Source organism: Aquarana catesbeiana, linkage group LG05 (assembly GCF_042186555.1).
Source record: "Aquarana catesbeiana isolate 2022-GZ linkage group LG05, ASM4218655v1, whole genome shotgun sequence".
Lineage (NCBI taxonomy): Eukaryota > Metazoa > Chordata > Amphibia > Anura > Ranidae > Aquarana > Aquarana catesbeiana.
Window position 1 is genome coordinate 409414883 of NC_133328.1, and position 23399 is coordinate 409438281.

General features: G+C 41.3%; 1 pseudogene; it reads right to left on the reverse strand.

Moving 5' to 3' along the window:
• Nucleotides 1-2021: 2021 nt before the first annotated feature.
• Nucleotides 2022-23399, reverse strand: part of LOC141146032 (cysteine-rich protein 3-like) — a 48891-nt pseudogene continuing 27513 nt past the window's right edge.

Consider the following 23399-nt stretch of genomic DNA (forward strand, 5'->3'; position numbering starts at 1 on the left):
TTCCATTTTTTAAATAATTTGATCAGGTTATAGTTAACACTTCTAGCTATTCAAAGCTAAAAATTAGAAAAAGAGTCATACTGACCAGGCATATACACGTTTTCATAAATATATCTTGGAGCATTTGCAAGTTGACATAAAAAAATAATCTCACCTTCTAATTGACATCCGTGTGTAGTTGAAGAATTTATCTTCATGAGCACGGGAGTCATTGTAAAGCACCCCAAACTGGCCTCTCCCTTCCCTTTGGGCGATGATGGGATGGATCCAAAATCTATGCCTTCTCCTCCTCCGGTTACCGGTTATCCTCATCTTCTTCATCTATTAATGCTACTACAGCAGCCATAATGACTGCTGACCCAACATATTGCATAGCCAACATGTTTGCTAACCAACATACAACATGTGACAACGAAAGAGGAAGGAGAAATAACTAAGCAGGATAAGGAATTACATCACTCTGACTAAATCGCAGAACATCAAAGTCACACAAAGTCGTTTTTTAAGTCGCATCAAATCGCAACATAAATCACATTGTAAAGTCGCAGTGTAAATCGCGCAACTTTGGGGACCCAATAGTGGAAACGGAGCCTTACCTGCTTGTGTCCTGGACTGAATATACGCTTACAGACAGCAATACCACCATCTCTGCTCCAACAGGGTGAAATCCACGGCAATGCTGCAGAATGTTTTCCTGGGCCCCTCCATCATTCTGTGCACACAGGATTTACTCTCTTAGGCCTGGTTCACACCTATGCTTTTTTTCTGGTGCTTTTTTTGCAGGAACACACTACAGTCCATATAACATGGTTTCCTATGGTACACGTTCACATCTATGCTTTTTTTCGGCCACTGCGTTTTCGGAAAGGGTCAGGGACTTGTTTTAAATGCCAAACAGTGCCTTTTTGGTTAAATAGACTTCAATGGAGAAGCGGCAGAAAAAGCATTTAAAGTGGGGTTCCACCCAAATTTTGAACATTATCTCTATGCATTCTCTTCCTTGCCTAGATGCTGACATGCTGTGTAAAAAAATGTAAATCGCCGTAATTACCTTTTTTTTTCTAATCTTCTTAGCACTTCCTGGTTTTCCTCCCATGGGAGTAGGCGTGTTTCTAGCCTCTCCCAGACCTCCCACAGTCCCCTGGGAGCTAGTCTCAGGCTTCCCAGCATGCATTGTGCAACAGCGTCATCACAACATCTCGGTGAATGCTGGGAGCACAGCATTCACCGCATCCAGGAAATACATGCTTGTGGGCTTCAAATGCCCACAATGAAGATGGAAACCGCCTTCAGTGAATTTTATAAGTTAGTCTTTACAACGAAATCGGACATAGGCGGACTTATTACACAGAACATGTGAGTAGATAATCATGAGAAGAAAAGTTTGTGAATGAACTCCAAAAAAAAAAAAAACGATAGATAGGTGGACCCCTGCTTTAATGTATTTTTGCCACTATTTGAATTTTTAAAATCTGTCCAACAACAAATTGGTAAAAAAAAATGCAGTAAAATCGCATGTGCAAATACCACTGCAGAAACAATCAAAAGCAAACTGCACAGATGTGAACCAAGCCTTACTGCGCTCCTTGCTATTTCCTCACTGCCACTAATCCATCAGATTTAAACCTGCGCTGGAAAAAACGAAAATACCCAAACATAATTGGCTGTGGGAGCAAAAATAGACAGTTCTTCTAAAGCACGGTGGTAAAATATAGCCAACTGGAATGAGTGTGCAGCAACTGCAGGCACCCAGACCGCACTGCCTAACTAACTGAGCTACAGCAGGTGGGCACGTCATCTAAATACAGGAGTCACCAATACAGGAATGATCCAGAGTTATATAAACCTATAATAATATTAATAAATACATATTTGGGGGGGTCAGAACACTTGTTCAACATCATTGTTTAGCGCCCCCCGAGGAGAATGAAGTGGGGCTCCCATAGTGCATTGCAGTCCAGCAGTGAAGGTTTACACAAGGCAGAAGAAGCATTTCCTCATCCTGGGTCATCTGACACCGCTTACATCTGATCCTGGCTCTCTGGGTTGTCAGATGAAGGTGCATAGATGTGTAATGGAAATTTGTAAGTTCTGTATATAATTGTATTGTATTTTGTATGTATTGCACACTGCCCTCACTGTGCACACGGCACTAATAATGTTTTCAGTAAATGTTTACATTCTTTTGAGTCCTGATTAGAATAAGCCTGCCTATGTAACGCCCCTTGTTACCATAAACGTACAATTGTAATATTAATGTGATACCTACGTAATCATGTGCATAAAAACCTTCAATTGCGTCATAATAAAGCAGAACAGTAATTTGGAAAGATGCTGAGCGTATCTTTTGTGTCTGTTCCCTACTGCAGTAGTTATTATTAATTTGGAACCACTAATCAATATGAGGATAGGAGTTGCCTATCATCAATTCAACTATTAGAGTCAGCATGGCGAGTTTTGCCTTAGGAGGGGATTCCAGGTGACCCTGAGTATCCGAAACGAGGAGCTTGAGACGATCCGGGAATTTCTGATAATCAGCCGGCTGAGGTAAGCCTTTTGCTTACATTTGAGTTATCAGACTTCCTTGATCGGTAAGGCATTTTCGGGACAAAGGGTACCTATTTTACTCCCCTTAATCGAACTGTATTGATTGGTGGTTATATGTTATGTTGTCACTGTCTACTGTCCATCGGAGTGTTATAAATAAGAAAGGGAAGAATAGTACTGTTCACAGGTATATGTAGTACATCTGCTAGATAAAGTAGTTTAGAGGCAAGAGGGTATAGGCACAAGTAGAGAAGAGAGAAGACTGGCCAGTCATTATGGGCATTGAATTAAGTAAGGGAATGAAGGGTAAGAGACCCTCAAAAATGCCCAACGCAAGAGGAGCGCTACATATGAACCAAAGGTGAGGTTCCGCCTATACTGAGCCCCTAGATTAATGGTTAGAGTGGACAGGGATCCACAATGGGTAACTGGGTTACCAAGGTCCACAGGGACTAAGAATCATGCAGAGTAAACAGCTAGAGAAACAGTTATCTATGTGAGCAGGATGGATCAAGGGTGACATTAACACTAGACAGAAAGGGACATTTTCATGTTAAGTTGTGGGATGAATTTGGGGTCAGGCACTACTAGTAAAAGTCAGAAACAGAGAAATGAGAGTTAAAACAGAATACTTTATATGTTGTCAGAGAGGGAAGATGGGATGAGCACTGTGGCTCCCCATCTGATCATAGAATCATAGAATCATAGAAGCTAGATATAAAAGTTATTTAAACAAAATAAGGAAAGCAGAATTTAGGCAGGGAAATATTAAAGAGTTAAAAGAAAGTGAGAGAATGATATGCACATGTTGTGTACAAATGGGAAAAATGTATGTGCGAATGCTGGGACCTTTAGTTCTATTGCTTGTGTGTGCCATGTACGCAGATGTGACCCCCTCCTTTGTGCTCTCCTGAAAGAAATGTGGCTGGGATGAGAGGTTAGTGATAAGCTGGAAAGACACCATGCCAATTTCTGTTTTTTAGACAAAACATTTATAACAAAATGTGCCGGGTTAACGAATCTAATGGTAAACAATGTGATCACAATTATTTTGAATCTGTTTTCCAAACATGGTAAAATGAAGGTTACATTTAACCGTGTATTACACAAATGGAATATCCTTTGATAGTGGAAACAGTGCATTTAAAAAAGGGAAATTAAGTAAAATTAAGTAATAATGAGTATTAATTTCTAATATGAGTTTAACAATTATATAGATATATTGAAACTGGTTTAGACAACCTTTGGTTGGAAATGAAATCCAGGTTATTGGGGAAATTTGTAATGAATGAGATTAGTTTAGATTAAGATAACAATTTTGTAATTTTACATTTATACAATAAGCCCTTATTGAGAGAAAAAAAAGATTAAGATGAGGTTGTTATTTGGAATAAAGCTGCCATAATATTTAACAAAGCCAAGATGGATGGGATACATAAGAAGTTTTTCTACAAAAATGATATTGTAAGGTTTTTGATGAAAACTTGATGTGCGGTCCATGATGTAAGAGTAATATTAAATAAAATTTAAATATAACAGACCCATCACATCAAGTCCACACACCCTGTTAGGATAGATGCCGCCTGCAGCCAGTTGTTTTATAGTTTTTGATGCTTTCTGGTCCATCATACAGATTCTTGGTCCTTTTGTTTTTATTTATTTTTATTTTTGAAATCCAAAGCAGAATGTGTGGATTGTGAAATGATGTGCCCATTTTTCTTGTAAGTGAAGTGGTATAAGCAGAAGAATAGTTTGGATTTATGGGCATCTCTCCATGACCGCAGGGTATTGTTATCATTTATTATAATATTGCCAGGAAGAAGTTGTCTTTTGAAACATGAAACTGGAGTTCTTACACAAATAGTGTGATAGAAAACAAGACATTGTAATATATTTATGCAAGCTGGACCCAGTAATGAAGGGTTCACCCCGATATATCAGAGCTGTAGCTTTTATGCAAAGGTGCTATTAGACAAAGTTAGATATTGTTTTGGTCAATGGTCCGACATTCTGCGCAGCAAATATACAGATAACTAAATGTTTGTCTAATGAAAGGTTTAAAATATGAGTTTATTTATGTACAAATCTAACAATGAAAAATGTGGACATTTATTCAAAAGAAAGGAAAAACCACATGTGTTAAATTGATGGTGTAGGAATCAGCTGCTGTGAGCCCAGTGCGGGACACACTCCCTAAAGACCCAGATATTTAATTTTTTGTAGATTTGAGTATGCAGTTTATCACCCAGAAGGATACTCTGTATTCAAAGTCATTGGATCCTTTTTCCCCAGCTCAAGAAACAGAGCTCCATGTTTTAGCAAAGCCTGTGAGCTGTAAAAAGAGTGTATATTTATATAGATAGTCGAGATATAGAGTGCTTTTGGTTCCATTTGAAGGGCCAGAAGTTTGTTTTTACTTCGGCAGGTAAACCAACCAAGCATGCCAAGTTAATTTGATTGGCTGTTTTCAGCCTTCCAGCTTCTTGCTGAGGTAGCCATATTAACTTTCACACATGGAAGCAGACCAGGTGACTAAGGATGCTGCATTTACAGCCCCGGACACTTGATGGGTCTGTGCAACTCACAGATTCCACCCTAGTTCTGGCCCAGTATAGCTGGGATTAATAATTCAACTTTAAGGACCCCAGAACGAGAAGAACAAGTGGTCCACAGGGGGCAACTTCTTATGAAACAGGACTTTGGAAAAAGTGATCATTTATGTCTGCCAGCCACTCTTTTCCCTTCAGCTTGACACATGGACCGTGTCATCAGTCACAAGCAGTTATGGCTGCCTTAGTAAATGAGCGTGGGATAGAGCCAGGGTTCTCCACAGTTGTTTTTATAACATACCACTTCTTGTTTTACCTGTTACCAAAGGTGTTACCAAAAGCTGAACATCCCTCCCAGAGATTACATAAAAGATATATCCAGATGCCCAAGTCAGGATCTTACGAGTATGCATTTTGTCTGTATGGACATGTTTTTTGGATGTCCAGTGGCAAATGCTACTGCAAAGGCCACAGTAAAAAGTGTTATCAGAAGTAGTTTGTAAGTACAGAGTGCCAGAAAGTACAGAGAGTAACAAAAGAAATCATTTTTTATAGGAGAGTCCTTACTAGAAGTTTTGAGGTTTTATTTTTATACCCCCACTGTCTACAATGTAGAGGACAAAGTAGAGTAAGAAACTAGAAAACTTTTGCCTGAATGTTTTCTTATATTTTATGAAGCCCCTAAGGGGGATGTTGGACTCTCTCCCTATGGGATTTGGTTTGGGAGTGTGTTACTCACTTGCTAATATTTTGTCTCAGCAGCTGAAGTCCTCCATTCGGATCTCACAGAGAATGTTGCTGATCTTTTAAGGTTTTTTGACAAACTCATTTATGTGTTTTCTCCCCAATTCCAGATCCTAAAAGTTTGGAAGGATCTAAAACTAAAGCCAGGTGACTTGTGGATTTTTAAGAGACATTTATATATAAGGAAATGTTTGGAGACTCAATACAGCATCTATTTCATGTACAGTTTTTGCAAAACTTGAAGGAAAAGTCACCTGGATCCACACCAGACACTGCAAAAATGACTAAATTAAATAAATCTCTGTGTTTGATTTGTTTCCCTCTTGTGATCACAGTCTAGGGTACTTTTTGATTCAGTTACTTTAATTGTAAGGGATATATATATTTGAAAAATAGTTTAGCCATGTTGAAGTCATATTTGTCTTTTGTACGTCTTCCATTTTATGTAGAATTGTCTGTGTTTACATATGCTGATAAGTCAGCATGCCAACAATTAAGCTAGAAGGCCATTCTGGCCACAGGAGTGTACAGCCAGTACTCTGTAAATATGTCTTATCAATCATTTGTTTTTCACAATGAAAAGTCATTTTGTAATGAAAAAGTTGCTCAGCTATTATTTTCTCCACAATGGAGTTTTTTGCCTCTTTGGCCAGGACTACCTCCACCTAAGCGTGTGGAGGTTCCAGGTTAAAGGTGATAGCAGGTATGGTTAGTGATCAAAATATTGATCAAAAGAGGGGAGACTGTAATGGAAATTTGTAAGTTCTGTATATAATTGTATTGTATTTTGTATGTATTGCACACTGCCCTCACTGTGCACACGGCACTAATAATGTTTTCAGTAAATGTTTACATTCTTTTGAGTCCTGATTAGAATAAGCCTGCCTATGTAACGCCCCTTGTTACCATAAACGTACAATTGTAATATTAATGTGATACCTACGTAATCATGTGCATAAAAACCTTCAATTGCGTCATAATAAAGCAGAACAGTAATTTGGAAAGATGCTGAGCGTATCTTTTGTGTCTGTTCCCTACTGCAGTAGTTATTATTAATTTGGAACCACTAATCAATATGAGGATAGGAGTTGCCTATCATCAATTCAACCGAGTCAGATGTAACATCCAACATCACCGATATTCATCCCTTTTGGTCCAAAGAGATGCCCGTAGCAGGGCACGTGACAGTACGGCAGGATATCATGTGCTGCATGTCCTCCTGAAGTCAACGTCTTGTTGCAGCACTGGCATCGGAGGCAGGGGCGGTGCTAGCTTCTGCCTAGTGACATCACCTTCTCCGCAAAGTAGACAACCTTTCCACAGCCTGGGCATAAGGGTGTCTCCCCAGCAAATGTCCGTGCCGGGGCCACAACTCGTGTAGCTGGCTTGGCAGCATTGTTTGCAGAACTGACCACAAGGGTCATGGGACCCTGGTCCTCCGAGGCTCGAGGTGTCGTATCGTAGATGTAGGACTTAACTCCACCAATGTTCACACCTTTTGGGCCAAACAGGACAGTGTAGCACGGCTTGTGGCAGTATGGGTATCCATTGTGCTCGGCGTGTCCCCCGGAAGAGAGGATCTTGCTACACATCTCACATTTCAGACAGAATCGGTGCCAGTTCTTCCTCAGAGAGCTGACCTTCTCTCATGGCAGGGAACCATATCCTTTCTGATAATAGTTTGCCTATTAGCCTTAGAAATGGACAGAATTTAATATCAAAATTTACTGACACCTACCCCACCACCACCTCCACCACCTGTAGACTTTATCAAGGTTTGCACAGGGGCGTATCATGAAATCAGTGGGCCCCTGTGCAAAATCAAAAGTGGGCCCTAGGCACTGATAAAAATAACAATGTGGCACACTTTTGGAAAAAGTGGGCATGGTTTAAAGTACACTGAATATGAAACGTAACTAAAAGGGGGTGTGGTTAAGTAAAGTCTGAGATGACTTACATAGTGCTGAATGTGGTAATGTTATGTAGGGAATGTACAGTGCAGAGTGTATGGCGATGGGTAGTATGTGCAGGAGAGGAGTGTGGAGTGTATGGCAGTGGGTAGTATGTGCAGGTGAAGAGTGCGGAGTGTATGGTGGTGGGTAGTATGTGCAGGATGGTGTCAGTAGGAGAGTGGACTGTTTCAGTAGTTCTTTATTTGTATTAATATATATATATATATATATATATATATATATATATATATATATATATATATATATTTTTTTTTTTTTTTTTTTTACAGTGTATTTTTTATTATTTTTTCCAGTTTTCAAAATGCTTAATGGGGGCCAGTGGATGGTGTCAGTAGGGCAGTGGATGGTGTCAGTAGAGCAATAGACAGTGTCCAAAGTTTTTTTTATTTTTAAAATTTTTTTAATTATTTTTTACAATTTTATTTTTAAATTATTTTTTACAATTTCTTTTTTTTCACAATGCTTTGGGGGGGTCAGTGGACAGTTTCAGTGGGACAGCGGAAGGTGTCAGTAGTTTTTTTGTTATTTTATTTTTTTTGCAATAATAGTTTTTATTTTTTTTAATTAATTGTTTTCAATAAGTTTTTTCATAGTGATTCAGGAAGGGGTGGGAGGTGGACAGTGTCAGTAGGGCAGTTGACTATGTCAGTAGTTCTTTATCCTTATTTATTTATTCATAGAGTTGGGCCGAACCCACCCACCGGTTCTTGCCAGAACTCTTGAACATCACAAAAGTTCTGACCCGACTCGTGAACCCTATTAAAGTCTATGGGACTCAAGCATGAAAAATCAAAAGTGCCCATTTTAAAGACTTATAAGAAAATAAAAAAGGTATGTGGTCTGGGTACTGCCCTGGGGGACATCAATGCAAAAACATTTTTTTTTAAATATGATTTTTACAGGAGCAGTGATTTTAATGATGCTTAAAGTGAAACAATAAAAATGAAAAATTCCTTTAAATACAGTGCCTGGGGGGGGGTCCCTTAGTCTGCCTGCAAAGTGGGACATCTGTACTGTGTATAGATACAATACAAAAATCTTGATGGGGACAAAGGCCTCTTCCTGACAACCCTGGGCAGTGATTGTGGGGGTCCGTGGCGGGGGGCTTATCTGAATCTGGAATCCCCCATTAACAAGGGGGCCCTCAGATCCCGGTCCCCTCCCGATGTGAATGAGTGTGGGGTACATTGTACTACTGTCAAATTTCACTATCCACATTTCATCATCCATGGGTGCGGTGTAGGTCAGACCGCAGAGCCCCCACCCCACCACCCCCCTCAGGGCCCGTGTGCAGTGAATACCCTGCACCCATAGATGATACGCCACTGGGTTCACAGCTAACTTTGGGTTTCGCAGATTTCAAGCTGGATTCAACTAATTTCTCTAAGAATGAAACACAGACAGATTCCCATATCCATGCCAGTTGGCTATTCCACAGTTAGTCCTTGCTGCCCTTTGTAAGTAGGAAAAACTCCAAAACAACTACTTAGTATTTTAAAAGTATTGTAGTAAATAAATAAATACAAGCTGCTGCACAGTGCGTGTATATTGCTGATTATATACTAATATGTCACATTTATTTTAAGACTTTATTCATTTTGCTGTATGCTTCCATTAAATACAGTTCGGCATTTTGGTACATGTTAAAATTAGTTACATAATCAGTGAACAAGTACTTTTCTGTATTAACTTCAAGATTTAGTTCCTCTGGTTTTTTTTTGTTTTTTTTAATTCAATGTGCAGTAATTTTATTTTATACCAACATATATAACTCAATAACTTTGTAAATAATTTGCTAACCTTGCACTTTGGTTATTTTTAAAGTAAGCTATGATTAAATAACAGCTGTGTGTGAAATGTACCTAAGTGGCATAACTGTTTGGATTAGATATTTATTTCCCTTTATTAATTCATCAAGAGAATTTTGTTTTATGTAATTTTTTTGCCCTGCATTTCATTTGGTGTCAGCATGACTCAAACTCAGACATCTGGGTATGTGTTATGTTAAAGTAATAGACACAATTACTCATTTAATGTATTTATTTGAAAAACTAGAGAAAATTATGAAAACTGATTTTGTAGTTCTTGCAGGTCTTTGAGACTCAACACTCTAGCACAGGGGTTGCAACCCCCGGAGTCTCTTTTGCCAGCACTCGGCTCCCTCCCCATCAGCAGAGCAGCACAGGGAAGTGTCAGTGAGACACTAATGCATTCCAATCTCAGAATTTCCCACACCGCACCTGCACTGAGCAGGAGACACTGTGCCCCCATACATTATAAAAGATGGGAAACATTGTTTGGTTCTCTAACTTTGCTGTAGCTGCGATTGTCAGTTTTTGTGATGGAGAAGAGATTTGGGGGCAGTTCTGCTAGGGGTGGTGGTCCCTGTTTCCAGGAGGAGGATGACTGTCATTGGTCACTGCTAAAGCCAATCACAGTCCTGCTAGCCCCATCCACTATCTGGAGGAAGATGACTTGCTTGGTTGCCACTACCAATCTCAGAAAGAAGAGTTTTCACTGTGATTGAGAAAACCGCAATCAGCTGACAGTTTGTGGAATTACTGTCGAGCTTCTGGGAATTTTGTTGAAATTATTCCTGAACCTTTGCATCACTTATTACTAAACCCCTGCACTCTGTGTCACTTTAAGCCACAGCCAGTATTCAGTGCAATAAAAATCACACCCAACTTTTGCTGCGGCGCTTCGCACCACACTTTTTCTCAGCTGCGAGGGCCCAACTTATGATCCTGCACACAGGCCCACTGCTTTCATAAAATGCCCCTGACCTGAGTTCATCATTGCGCATATATTCCAGATGCTTGTATGTGACATCACATACATCACATACGTCACATACAAGCACGTGGGCTGGATGCGAGAGGTGGATCAGCAGGATGAGTGTGCCAGGACAGGTAGATGTATCTCATCTCTACTTCTTTTCCCCACTCTGCATTTCACGCATATCATAGGTGAAAAGAGGATACATCGGTGGAGCAGATGAGCAGGAGGGTACAGCGGTAGGGAAAATGAGCAGGAGGGGTTCAGAGGTGGGACAGAAGAGTAGGAGGATACAGCGTTGGGGCAGATGTGCAGGGAGGTACAGTGGTGGACGAGATGAGAAGGGGGTTCAGCAGTGAGACAGAAGAGCAGGGGGTAAAGTGATAGAGCAGATGAGAAGGGGGTTACAGTGGTAAGCCAGATGAGAAGGGGGTTTCAGTGGTGGGCCAGATGAGGAGGGGGTTACAGTGGTGGCCCAGATGAGAAGGGGGTTACAGTGGTGGCACAGATGAGAAGGGGGTTTCAGTGGTGGGCCAGATGAGAAGGGGGTTACAGTGGTGGGCCAGATGAGAAGGGGGTTACAGTGGTGGGCCAGATGAGAAGGGGGTTTAGTGGTGGGACAGAAAAGCAGGGGGTAGAGCAGTGGAGCAGATGTGTAAGGAGGTGTATTGGTGGGACAGATGAGCAGGGGGTTACAGTGGTGGGGCAGGAGAGCAGGGGAAACAGATGTGTAGGAGGTACATTTGTGGGGCAGATGAGAAAGCGGGTTACAGTGGTGGGGAAGATTAGAAAGCAGTTTACATTGGTGGGACAGATGAGCAGCTGGGTTCAGTGTTAGGACAGATGAGAAGGTGATTCAGTAGTGAGAGAGAAGAGCATGGGAATACAGCGGTGGAGCAGATGTGCTGGGAGGTACAGTGGTGGGGCAGATAAGAAAAGGGGTACATTGATGGGGCAGATGAGCAGGAAGGTTACAGTGGTGGGGCAGATGTGCAGGAGGTACAGTGGTAGGTGGGATGAGAAGGGGGTTCAGCGGTGGAGCAGAAAAGCAAGGGGTATAGTGATGGGGCAGATGAGCAGGGGGCTACAGTGGTGGGAAAGATGAGCAGGGGGGTTCACTGTTGGGGCAGATGAGAAGGGATTCAGCGGTGGGACAGAAGAGGGGGTACAGCAGTGGGGCAGATGTGAAAGGAAGTGCATTGGTGGGACAGATGAGCAGGGGGTTACAATGGTTGGGCAGAAGAGCAGGGGGCACAGAGGTGGGGCAGATGTACAGGGGGTACAGTGGCGGGAAAGAGGAGAAAGAAGGTACATTGGTGGGACAGATAAGTAGGGGGGTACAGAAGTGGGGCAGATGTGCAGAGGGGTGTGGAGGAAAAAGGAGGTATATCGATGAAAAACATGAGCAAGGGGTTACAATGGTGGGGCAGACGAGCAGGGGGAACAGAAGTGGGACAGATGTGCAGGAGGTATAGTGGTGGGGCAGATGAGAAAGGGGGTTACAGTGGTGGGGCAGATGGCTTTAATTGACAGCTGCGGGAGCCAATGGCACCGCTGCTTTGTCTCAGCCATTCAGGAGGAGTGTAAAAAAGAAAAAAAATTGTGCATAGAGAACACAATAAGCAGCCAACACGTCACTAGATGTGTAAAATAGAAATAAAAAACAAAAGTGTGGCGCTACGTGACCATGTGAATAGCGTGTGAACCTGGAAGGGTAAAATTGAATGTGAACAAAACCAAAACATAAAAGTTCAAAGTGAATAATAAACATCTATGGAAGGTCCATTAGAGTTCTGAATAAAGTGAAAGTTCTTTCTTGGATAATCCGGGATGAATCTTGAAAATACAGTCAAAATGGTAGTGTTCATGCTTACCAGATTCGATGGACACACGTACCATATAGCATGTGGGTCAAATAGGCACTCTTGAGGGAATGACCTCAAACAGGAGCTCCCACCAAGGCAAAAACGGTAAGAAGGGTTCCACCCAAAGTTGAATGAGGACTGTCAGATATCCATGATGGACTCCAAAACATGCAATGAATCACATCAAATGGTGTGCATGAAAAACGAATGATCCGCACATAGTGTGATACTGTTTTACATTTAATGGTAAAAAAGGCGGTTTACACTTACAGCAAATCTGAAAAAACAAGCTTGTACTTAAAATGGAGTATAGGCAATGATGCCAAGAGCATCACCCGACATGCTTCGTCCTATTGGACATCATCTGGGGTAACACCATCTTGTTTTTTTTAAATCAGGAGTGTCCTGGATGGCTGAGGGGATTGTGAACATCGCTGGAGAGAGAAAGGGCTCAGGTAGGTAATTAAGGGGGAGCTGGGGGGCTTCTACACAGCCCCCCCAACACTACACAACGCCACTTAACAACCGCGCTATAGCTGAATGACAGCTACAGCGCGGCTCGATAACTCTGGGAGGGCATACTATGATGTGCCTGGGGCGCGCACACGGGAGTGTCCGTGACCGTCGGGTCACCGATCATGGTAAATGCCCGCTAACAGCGGCCGTTTAGCACGGGATCGCTCCGTCAAATGACAGATCGATCACTTGTAAACAAACCACCACCATGTCCGGTTCCTCTCTCCCCTCTCTGTACCAATTGGTACAGTGCGGAGGGAGAGATCGGGTGCAGCAGCGCTGTGGGCTAGATCTGTAGTGCCCACAGCGCTGATCTGTGCCCATTGCAGAATCATCCATCCATCCATGCTCAGCCATCCCAGCCATACTCATTCATCCATCCATGCTCAGCCATACTCATCCATCCATCCATGCTCAGCCATCCTCATCCATTCATGCTCAGCCATCCCAGCCATACTCATCCATTCATCCATGCTCAGCCATCCCAGCTATACTCATCCATCCATCCATGCTCAGCCATCCCAGCCATACTCATCCATCCATCTATGCTCAGCCATCCCAGCCATACTCATCCATGCTCAGCCATCCCAGCCATACTCATCCATCTATGCTCAGGCATCCCAGCCATACTCATCTATCAATCCATGCTCAGCCATCCCAACTATACTCATCCATCCATCCATGCTGAGCCATCACAGCCATACTCATCCATCCATCCATGCTCAGCCATTCCAGCCATACTCATCCATCCATGCTCAGCCATTCCAGCCATACTCATCGATCCATCCATGCTCAGCCATCCCCATCTATACTCAGCCCCCCATCCATGCTCAGCCATCCATACTCAGCAATACTCATCCATCCATGCTCAGCCGTCCCATCCACCCCCATCCTTACCCAGCCATACTCAGCCATACCCAGCATACCCAGCCATACTCAGCCATACTCAGCCTTACTCAGCCATACCCAGCCTTACTCAGCCACACCCAGCAATACCCAGCCATACTCAGCCATACCCAGCCATACTCAGCCATACCCAGCAATACCCAGCCATACCCAGCAATTCCCAGCCATACTCAGCCATTCCCAGCCATACAAAGCCATACCCAGCCATACGAAGTCACACTCACCCATACCCAGCCATACCCAGCCATAATTATTCATACTCAGCCATACTCATTCATGCTCAGTCACCCCATTCATACTCAGCCATACTCAGCCATCGACATTCATGCCCCAACCATGCTCAGCCATTCATCCCCACCCATGGCTTATCCATCCCCATTCATGCTCATCCATGCCACATCAGTTCTCATACATGCCACTAAAGTGCCTCACAAAAGATTTTAAATGTATGCCCCTAGAACACATGATGGTGCTCCCTGCATGTTGGGCCTCTGTATGTGGCCAGGCTGTAGAAAAGTCTCCCACATGGTATCACCTTACTCAGGAGGAATAGGAGAATCTATTTTGGGGTGTAATTTTTGGTATGTACATGCTATGTGTTAAAAATATTGTATAAATGAACAACTTTGTGTAAAAATAAAATGCATTTTCATTTTCTTTCCAAAAGCTTGTACAAAAAAATGACATGTTCAAAAGACTCATTATGCCTCATAGATTATACATTGGGGTGTTTTCTTTCCAAAATGGGGTCATTTTTGGGGGCATTTCCAATGTCCTAGTGCTCCAGGGCCTTCAAATGTGCAAGAGGTAGTCAAGAAATTATATGTGTAATTTATGCTCCTAGATTGCCTGTTGGTGCTCCCTGCATGTTGGGCCTCTTTGTATGTGGCCACGCTGTGTAAAAGTCTCACACATGTGGTATCGCCATACTCAGGAGGAGTAGAAGAATGTGTTTTGGGGTGTAATTTGTGGTATGCATATGCTGTGTGTGAGAAATAACCTGCTATTTTGTAAAAAAAAATCTTCATTTTGCAAAGAATTGTGGGAAAAAATAACAACTTTAAAAAACGCACCATGCCTCTTACTAAATACCTTGGAATGTCTACTTTCCAAAAAGGGGTCATTTGGGGGGTATTTGTACTTTCCTGGTTTGTTAGGGTCTCAAGAAATGAGCAAGGCCGTCAGTACTTCAGGTGTGATCAGTTTTCAGAGATTGGCACCATAGCTTGTGGACTCTATAACTTTCACACAGACCAAATAATTTACACCAATTTGGGTTATTTTTACCAAAGATATGTAGCAGTATAAATTTTGGCCAAAATTTATGAAGAAAAATTACTAAATGGCAAAATTTTATAACAGAAACGAAGCAAAATGCATTTTTTTACAGACTTTTCAGGTTTTTTTTTTTTAAAGCGCAAAAAATAAAAAACCCAGCGGTGATTAACCAGTTACCAACCGGCCCATAGCCGAATGACGGCTGCAGAGCGGTTGGATAACTTTAAGTGGAGAGAGCTTACCATAAAGGAATTCAAAATTTTCTTAGGCCTAACTTTTACTATGGGTCTCACAAAAAAAACAAAATTTACTCATATTGGTCAACTAACCACATGCCACTCTTCTCTTCGATTATGCCAAGATCAAGATACCTTATGATTTTGCGCTTCCTCCACTACAATGACAACACCCAGTGCCCTCCCCGAAATGACCCAGCCTTTGACAAATTATTCAAAATTCGGCCACTCCTAAATTATTTCTCTAAAAAATTTCCCCAGTTATATACCCCCGACCAGAATATCTCTGTTGATGAGTCCCTTGTAAAATTCACAGGTAGGCTTGGCATCAAACAGTTTATCCCCAGCAAAAGGGCCCGATATAGGGTTAAAATGTATAAACTTTGTGACCGAGCCACGGGGTACATTTACGCCTTCTGGGTGTATGAAGGGAAGGACTCCCAACTGCATCCTCCTGAATGTCCAGAATATACTGGAGCCAGCGGCAAAGTTGCCTGGGAGCTTGTTTATCCATTCCTTGGAAAGGGGTACCACCTTTATGTGGATAATTTTTATACAAGTTTGCCCCTCTTCTGCAATCTTCACTGGAGGAACACCCCAGCATGTAGTACCGTAAGAACCAATAGAAAGGGCTTCCCGCAAAAACTGGTCAATGAAAGGCTACGAAGAGGGGAGACGGCGTCTTTGCGGAAGCAGGAGCTATTGGCTGTCAAGTGGAGGGACAAATGAAATGTCCACATGCTGACGACAATTCATAATGACACCTGTGACGGGAGGGCCCATGGAACTCAGACTCCCTTGAAAAGTAGGGGATGTCCTTGTTCCAGCTCCCCATACACCTCTTATGTCTAAGTCACCCTGTGCTATCCTGGCACAGGGTGAGTGAGAAAATATATCTTGGACTACTTAAAATGGGACAGTAATATTTGTCCACAATATCTCCCAGGATGTATGTAGAGACTATTCTTGGTTTGATTGATTCTGAACTCAACCTGTTAATTGAGTGAGCTGATCACATTAGCCTCCAGGACTGGCTAGGAGACGAACAGTCTAATCCTACTATAGTTGTTGATGACTAGGCTGAGGAGGGGGGAGATTGTTGTTTGTATTGATAATTGTAATTAGCTCCTGCTATTGTGTTTATACTACTGTGTGAAGCTCGGTGCCCACAAGTCTGTGTCCTACAGGTCATGTCTCAGTCATCTGGTCTGGGTAAATGATTTAGAAAACTAGCTCATGTTAATTAGGTTAATTAGGTTACAGTTGTATTGTTAGAGTAATATGAGCAGGAGGGGGGAACCTCATCTTCTACTGTATATAAGACTGTATTCTGGTTCAAATAAAGAGTTAGTTCATGTTAGCATCTAAGCAAGTGTCGCCTTGTTTTGTGCTTGGAAGCATTTGGAATATCTGATATCTGTATACAGACTGGGAGGAAGTGGTATATGACGGAAGCACACAAGCGGAGTGTGGGACGTTCCGTGACATTGGCGTCTTTGCGGAACCAGGAGCTATTGGCTGTCAAGTGGAGGGACAAACGAAATGTCCACATGCTGACGACAATTCATAATGACACCTACATGGAAGTCTCCAGGAGAAATGGCCTAGTCCAGAAACCAGCTTGTATCTATGATTATAATTTGTTTATGGGGGGAGTGGACTTCAATGATCAGATGATTGAACCCTACCTTCCCACAAGAAAATCCCGTCATTGGTATAAAAAAGTGTCCATTTATTTTTTCAGTTTGGCCATGTATAACACTTATGTTATTTACCAAAAATCTACTGAGACCCCCATATCCTATCTGCACTACCAGGAACAAGTAATCTCCACCCTTTTGTACCCTGAAAGCCTACCAAAAAATATTCGCTCTGATTCCGTGAGCAGACTCCACGAACGCCACTTTCCTGACAAAATCCCCCCCCCCCGTGATACAGGGCACAGATGTCAAAAGAAATGCCGGGTGTGCTCCAGAGGAGGAATTAGAAGAGACACCACGTATTGTTGTCCGTAATGTCCTTCCCAACCAGGCCTCTGTATAGGTGAATGTTTCCACCGTTACCATACTTCTCTACATTATTAGGGAAGTATGGTAAACCTAATTCTCATTTCCTGTCATTTTCCTCCACAGCCCTTATGCTGCTGTACTGAACCTGACATACCTCAGCTTTGTCTGGAACCGACCCTGGACTGTTATACGACCAAGCTTCTGCCTAACACTAAACTGTACCTACCTCTGCCTTCTCCAGAACTGACCCTAGCCTGTTATACGACCAAGCTTCTGCCTAACGCTAAGTTGTACCTACCTCTGCCTGCTCTGGAACTGACCCTGGACTGTTTGACCACGTTTTTTGCATGCCTCTTGGACTGATCATTTACCCTGCTATGCTAGTGGGAACACAGGGGCCTCACATATGTGAGGGACTCCATAAATGTTTTTCTGGATGAAGAAAACTAATTTTTTAGTTTTCTCATTCCCAGATTTAGGGACTGGAGACTCAGAGGCTTCAAAGAGATTTGGGTGGGAGAAGCCTCAACCCCTGTCCCCATTCTTTCCTGACCTGCTACTTGGACCATGTTCCTGCTTACTACCAGGACCAATATTTTGGCACCGCTGGCAATATCTCTACTTGCACTGACCCTGGACTGTATAAGGACAGTATCCCTGCCTGTACTATGGACAATATTCTTGCCTGCTGCCTGGACTATTCCATTCACTGTCACTGACCATGTCCCTGCCTGCTGCCTGGATCAGGGCTCTCCTCCAGGTTTTGTTTACCCTTTGCTCAGCAGAATGTATTTTAGGGTGTAATTCTTGGTATGTTCATGCTATGTGTTAGAAATATGAAGGGCCTTCAAAAATGTGATAGATTGTAAGGAAATTAGATGTGTAATTTATGCTCCTAGAACGCCTGAATAGCTACTTCAATGTTGGGCCTCTGTATGTGGCCAGGCTGTGTAAAAGTCTCATACGTGTGGTATTGCCATACTCAGGAGGAGTAGCAGAATATATTTTGTGGTGTCATTTTTGCTATGTACATGCTATGTGTTGGAAATATCTTAGAAATGGACATCTTTGTGTAAAAAAAATGCGTTTTCATTTTTTTTCCACATTTTCCAAAAACTTCTGGAAAAAAATGAACTATTCAAAAGACTCATTATACCTCATAGATTATACTTTGGGGTGTTTGCTTTCCAAAATAGGGTTACTTTATGGGTGTTTCCATTGTCCTGGTGCTCCAGGGCCTTTGAAAGTGTAATAGCTGGTTGAGAGATTAGATGTGTAATTTATGCTCCTAGAACGCCTGAATGTGCTACTTCAATGTTGGGCCTCTGTATGTGGCCAGGCTGTGTAAAAGTCTCACACATGTGGTATCGCCATACTCAGGAGGAGTAGCAGAATAGATTTTGGGGTGTCATTTTTGCTATGTACATGCTATGTGTTGTAAATATCCTAGAAATGGACCACTTTGTGTAAAAAAAAGTGTTTTCATTTTTTTTTCCACATTTTCCAAAAACTTCTGCAAAAAAAATGAACTATTCAAAAGACTCATTATGCCTCATAGGTTATATGTTGGGGTGTTTGCTTTTCAGAATGGGATCACTTTGTGGGCTTTTCCATTGTCCTGGTGCTCCAGGGCCTTCAAAAATGTAATAGGTGATTGAGAGATTAGATGTGTAATTTATGCTCCTAGAATGCCTGAATGTGCTACTTCAATGTTGCGCCTCTGTATGTGGCCAGGTTGTGTAAAAGTCTCGCACATGTGGTAACGCCATACTCAGGAGGAGTAGCAGAATAGATTTTGGGGTGTCATTTTTGCTATGTACATGCTATGTGTTGGAAATATCTTAGAAATGGACAACTTTGTGTAAAAAAAATGCGTTTTCATTTTTTTTCCACATTTTCCAAAAACTTCTGGAAAAAAATGAACCATTCAAAAGACTCATTATGCCTCATAGGTTATACTTTGGAGTGCTTGCTTTCCAAAATAGGGTTACTTTATGGGTGTTTCCATTGTCCTGGTGCTCCAGGGCCTTCAAAAGTGTAAAAGCTGGTTGAGAGATTAGATGTGTAATTTATGCTCCTAGAACGCCTGAATGTGCTACTTCAATGTTGGGCCTCTGTATGTGGCCAGGCTGTGTAAAAGTCTCACACATGTGGTATCGCCATACTCAGGAGGAGTAGCAGAATATATTTTGGGGTGTCATTTTTGCTATGTACATGCTATGTGTTGTAAATAACATAGAAATGGACAACTTTGTGTAAAAAAAGTGTTTTCATTTTTTTCCACATTTTCCAAAAACTTCTGGAAAAAAATGAACCATTCAAAAGACTCATTATGCCTCATAGATTATACGTTGGGGTGTTTGCTTTTCAGAATGGGGTCACTTTGTGGGCGTTTCCATTGTCCTGGTGCTCCAGGGCCTTCAAAAATGTAATAGGTGATTGAGAGATTAGATGTCTAATTTATGCTCCTAGAACGCCTGAATGTGCTACTTCAATGTTGCGCCTCTGTATGTGGCGAGGTTGTGTAAAAGTCTCACACATGTGGTATCGCCATACTCAGGAGGAGTAGCAGAATATATTTTGGGGTGTCATTTTTGCTATGTACATGCTATGTGTTGGAAATATCTTAGAAATTGACAACTTTGTGTAAAAAAAAATGAGTTTTCATTTTTTTCCACATTTTCCAAAAACTTCTGGAAAAAAATGAACCATTCTAAAGACTCATCATACCTCATAGATTATACGTTGGGGTGTTTTCTTTATAAAATGGGGTCACTTTGTGGGCATTTCCATTGTCCTGGTGCTCCAAGGCCTTCAAAAGTGTAATAGGTGGTTGAGAGATTAGATGTGTAATTTATGCTCCTAGAATGCCTGAATGTGCTACTTCAATGTTGCGCCTCTTTATGTGGCCAGGTTGTGTAAAAGTCTCACACATGTGGTATCCCCATACTCAGGAGGAGTAGCAGAATATATTTTGGGGTGTCATTTGTGTAATGTACATGCCATGTGAGAGAAATAACCTGTTATGATGACAATTTGGTGTGAAAAAAAATAATAAAAAAAATCTTCATTTTGCAAAGAATTGTGGGAAAAAATAACAACTTCAAAAAACTCACTATGCCTCTTACTAAATACCTTGCAATGTCTACTTTCCAAAAATGGTAATTTTGTGAGTATTTGTACTTTCCTGGCTTCTTAGGGGTCTCAAGAAATGAGATGGCCTCAGTACATCAGGTGTGATCAGATGTGATAAATTTTCAGTGATTGGCACCATAGCTTGTAGACTCTATAACTTTCACGCAAACTAAATAATATCCACTAATTTGGGTTATTTTTACCAAAGATATGTAGCAGTATAAATTTTAGCCCAAATTTATCAAGAAAAATTACTTATTTGCAAAATTGTATAATAGAAATGAAGAAAAAGGTGATCAAATACCACCAAAAGAAAGCTCTATTTGTGTGAAAAAAGGACGAAAATTTCATATGGGTACACTGTTGCATGACTGAGTAATTGTCATTTAAAACGTGAGAGCAACGAAAGCTGAAAATTGGTCTGTTAGGAAGGGGGTTTAAGTGCCCAGTGGTCAAGTGGTTAAATACCACCAAAAGAAAGCTCTATTTGTGTGAAAAAAAAAGAACATTTCATATGGGTACAGTGTTGCATGACTGAGGAATTGTCATTCAAAATGTGAGAGCACTGAAAGCTGGAAATTGGTCTGGTTAGGAAGGGGGTTGAAGTGCCCAGTGGGTAAGTGGCTAATTAGGTTGCTATAAGAATTACGTATAGATACATGAAATAATTCAGTGTTCTCATCATGATCTTAATGAAGCTTATTTTTTAAGGTTTAGATAGCAATCGTTTGAATCATATATTTTTCCAGGATCACCCACCCGCCACAGCCAATAATAAAAGCATATTGATGATAGGCATAATTGGCAACATTACAAGAATGACAATTTCTATAACTCCCAAAAATTGTCCTTGTCTTTGACCAATTTAAACTAAATTTGTAATTACTAGGATAACTCATTTTTTGTTATAAATACATTTAGTTATTTGTTTATGAGCCTGCCCCAAAGTCATCTATACTAAAAAATTGTATCCTTCTTTTTGGCAAGTGGGGATGTCTATCATAATTATCAGCCAATGGCAAGGCTAGTAGGCCGACTCTTGACTTCACTGAGAATTTTCATATTATCAATCCCCAAGTTTCAGGACTCCTAGGGTGCTTATAAAGACATTTCAAGACATATGCAGATGCCAGCCTATTGTATTTTTGGAAACCGATAGATGTACATTATGTTACCACGTGTGCTAGAATTGATTAGTAAAGATTAGTAGATGAGCTGGAAGACCTACTTAACCTGCAGACTAGGGATGAGCTTCGTGTTCGAATCAAACGCATGTTCGACTCGAACATTGCCTGTTTGGTCATTCGCCAAATTCCGAACAATATGGGACGTCGCTCCAAATTCGAGTGGCGCGTAACGGCCCATAATTCACTGCGGCATCGCAGTGCAGTGCTGGCTGATGATTGGCCAAGTAAGCACTATGACCCGCATGCTTGGCCAATCACAGCGCCATTTGTACAGAGAGCCGTAATTGGCCAAAGCCACGGTGACTTTGGCCAATTATGGCTCACGGGGTTTAGTAAATGCCCCACACTATATAAGGCCGCCTGCACGGCGGCCTTGTGTAGTGTGTTCCAGCATTGAAAGAGAGATAGATAGACAGAGAGACAGTGGGGGTCATTTACTATAGAGCTGCGGCGCAAATTAGCGCTAATTAGCGCTAAACAGGTATTCACTATAGCGCTGGTGAGAAAATACTCCCAAAATCGAATTTACTATAGTTCCCTGAAACCAAATAGCGCCCAAACCCTTACTCTGCTAAAACCTGGAGTAGTGCACATGTAAATAATGTTTAGAGCATGATATAATTGCCTAAATGGTACTGAAATATGCGGTATATTATTTAAAGATAATCTTCTTTTAAACTGTGTGAAAAAGTGATTTCTACACTGAAATATCTTTAAAAGTCTGAGAAGTGAAAAATTCCCCGTTTTGGACAACTAGGTGCCAACACAACTGAGCATGCTCAGACCTGAAAATAACTCTCATTTTAACTCAAGTGTCTTTTTTAGCCGGCACTATAGTAAATACCAAAATGAGAGCTAATTAGAGAGCATTTTTTTGAAGTGAAAATCTGCTCTATTTTAGTCCAAATCAAGTTTTAGCCATTGATTCTAATGGAACAATTCTAACTTTCACAAAAAAACCTTTTAATGTTCAGATGAAATGTATCTTTCTGTAAAATAAATTTTCCTTTACAACATTGTTGCTTCTACTTAAAATATTTTGATTTTAAGAATACTAGAATGTGGAATGTTTTGATGTTTTGGTAAAATATACTTTTCTCTGTCACTTTCACTTGTTACTCTCCATCTCACAACAATCTTTACCCAAACTCACACAGGTTTCTTTACAATCCACAAACAATACCATTGCTGATGCAAATTTAAAATGAATCACAATTTTTTGTGCTTTTTATTATTTCCAAATACTCATAATTTGAGCCCAAAAAATGTGATATGTGTACCAACATCAGAAAGCAAAATGTAATTCCCAAAAATTTGAGGGTAATATTCTACTCTCACCCACAAAAAAACACCAAATATCACAGAATAAATCAAGAAGAATAACTCTTGAGTAATATAATTCCATCACTTGTATGTCCAAAGAAATGCAGTATTTATGTGTTTTTATGTGTATTTATGTGTAGTTATGTGTAGGAGGTTCTCACACGTGGCAGCTCTGTGGCTTAGAGGTTAGAACTTCTGCTTAGTATCCCTGAAGGTCTAGGTTCAAATCCCAGCCATTTTGCTTCATGTAGAGAACTTGTCTCATCTCCCAGGTCCTATAACTATGTCTAAATGTAGTATTTATGTGTAGGAGGGTTCCGCCACCATTGTAAGTCTTTTCCAGATACACTATT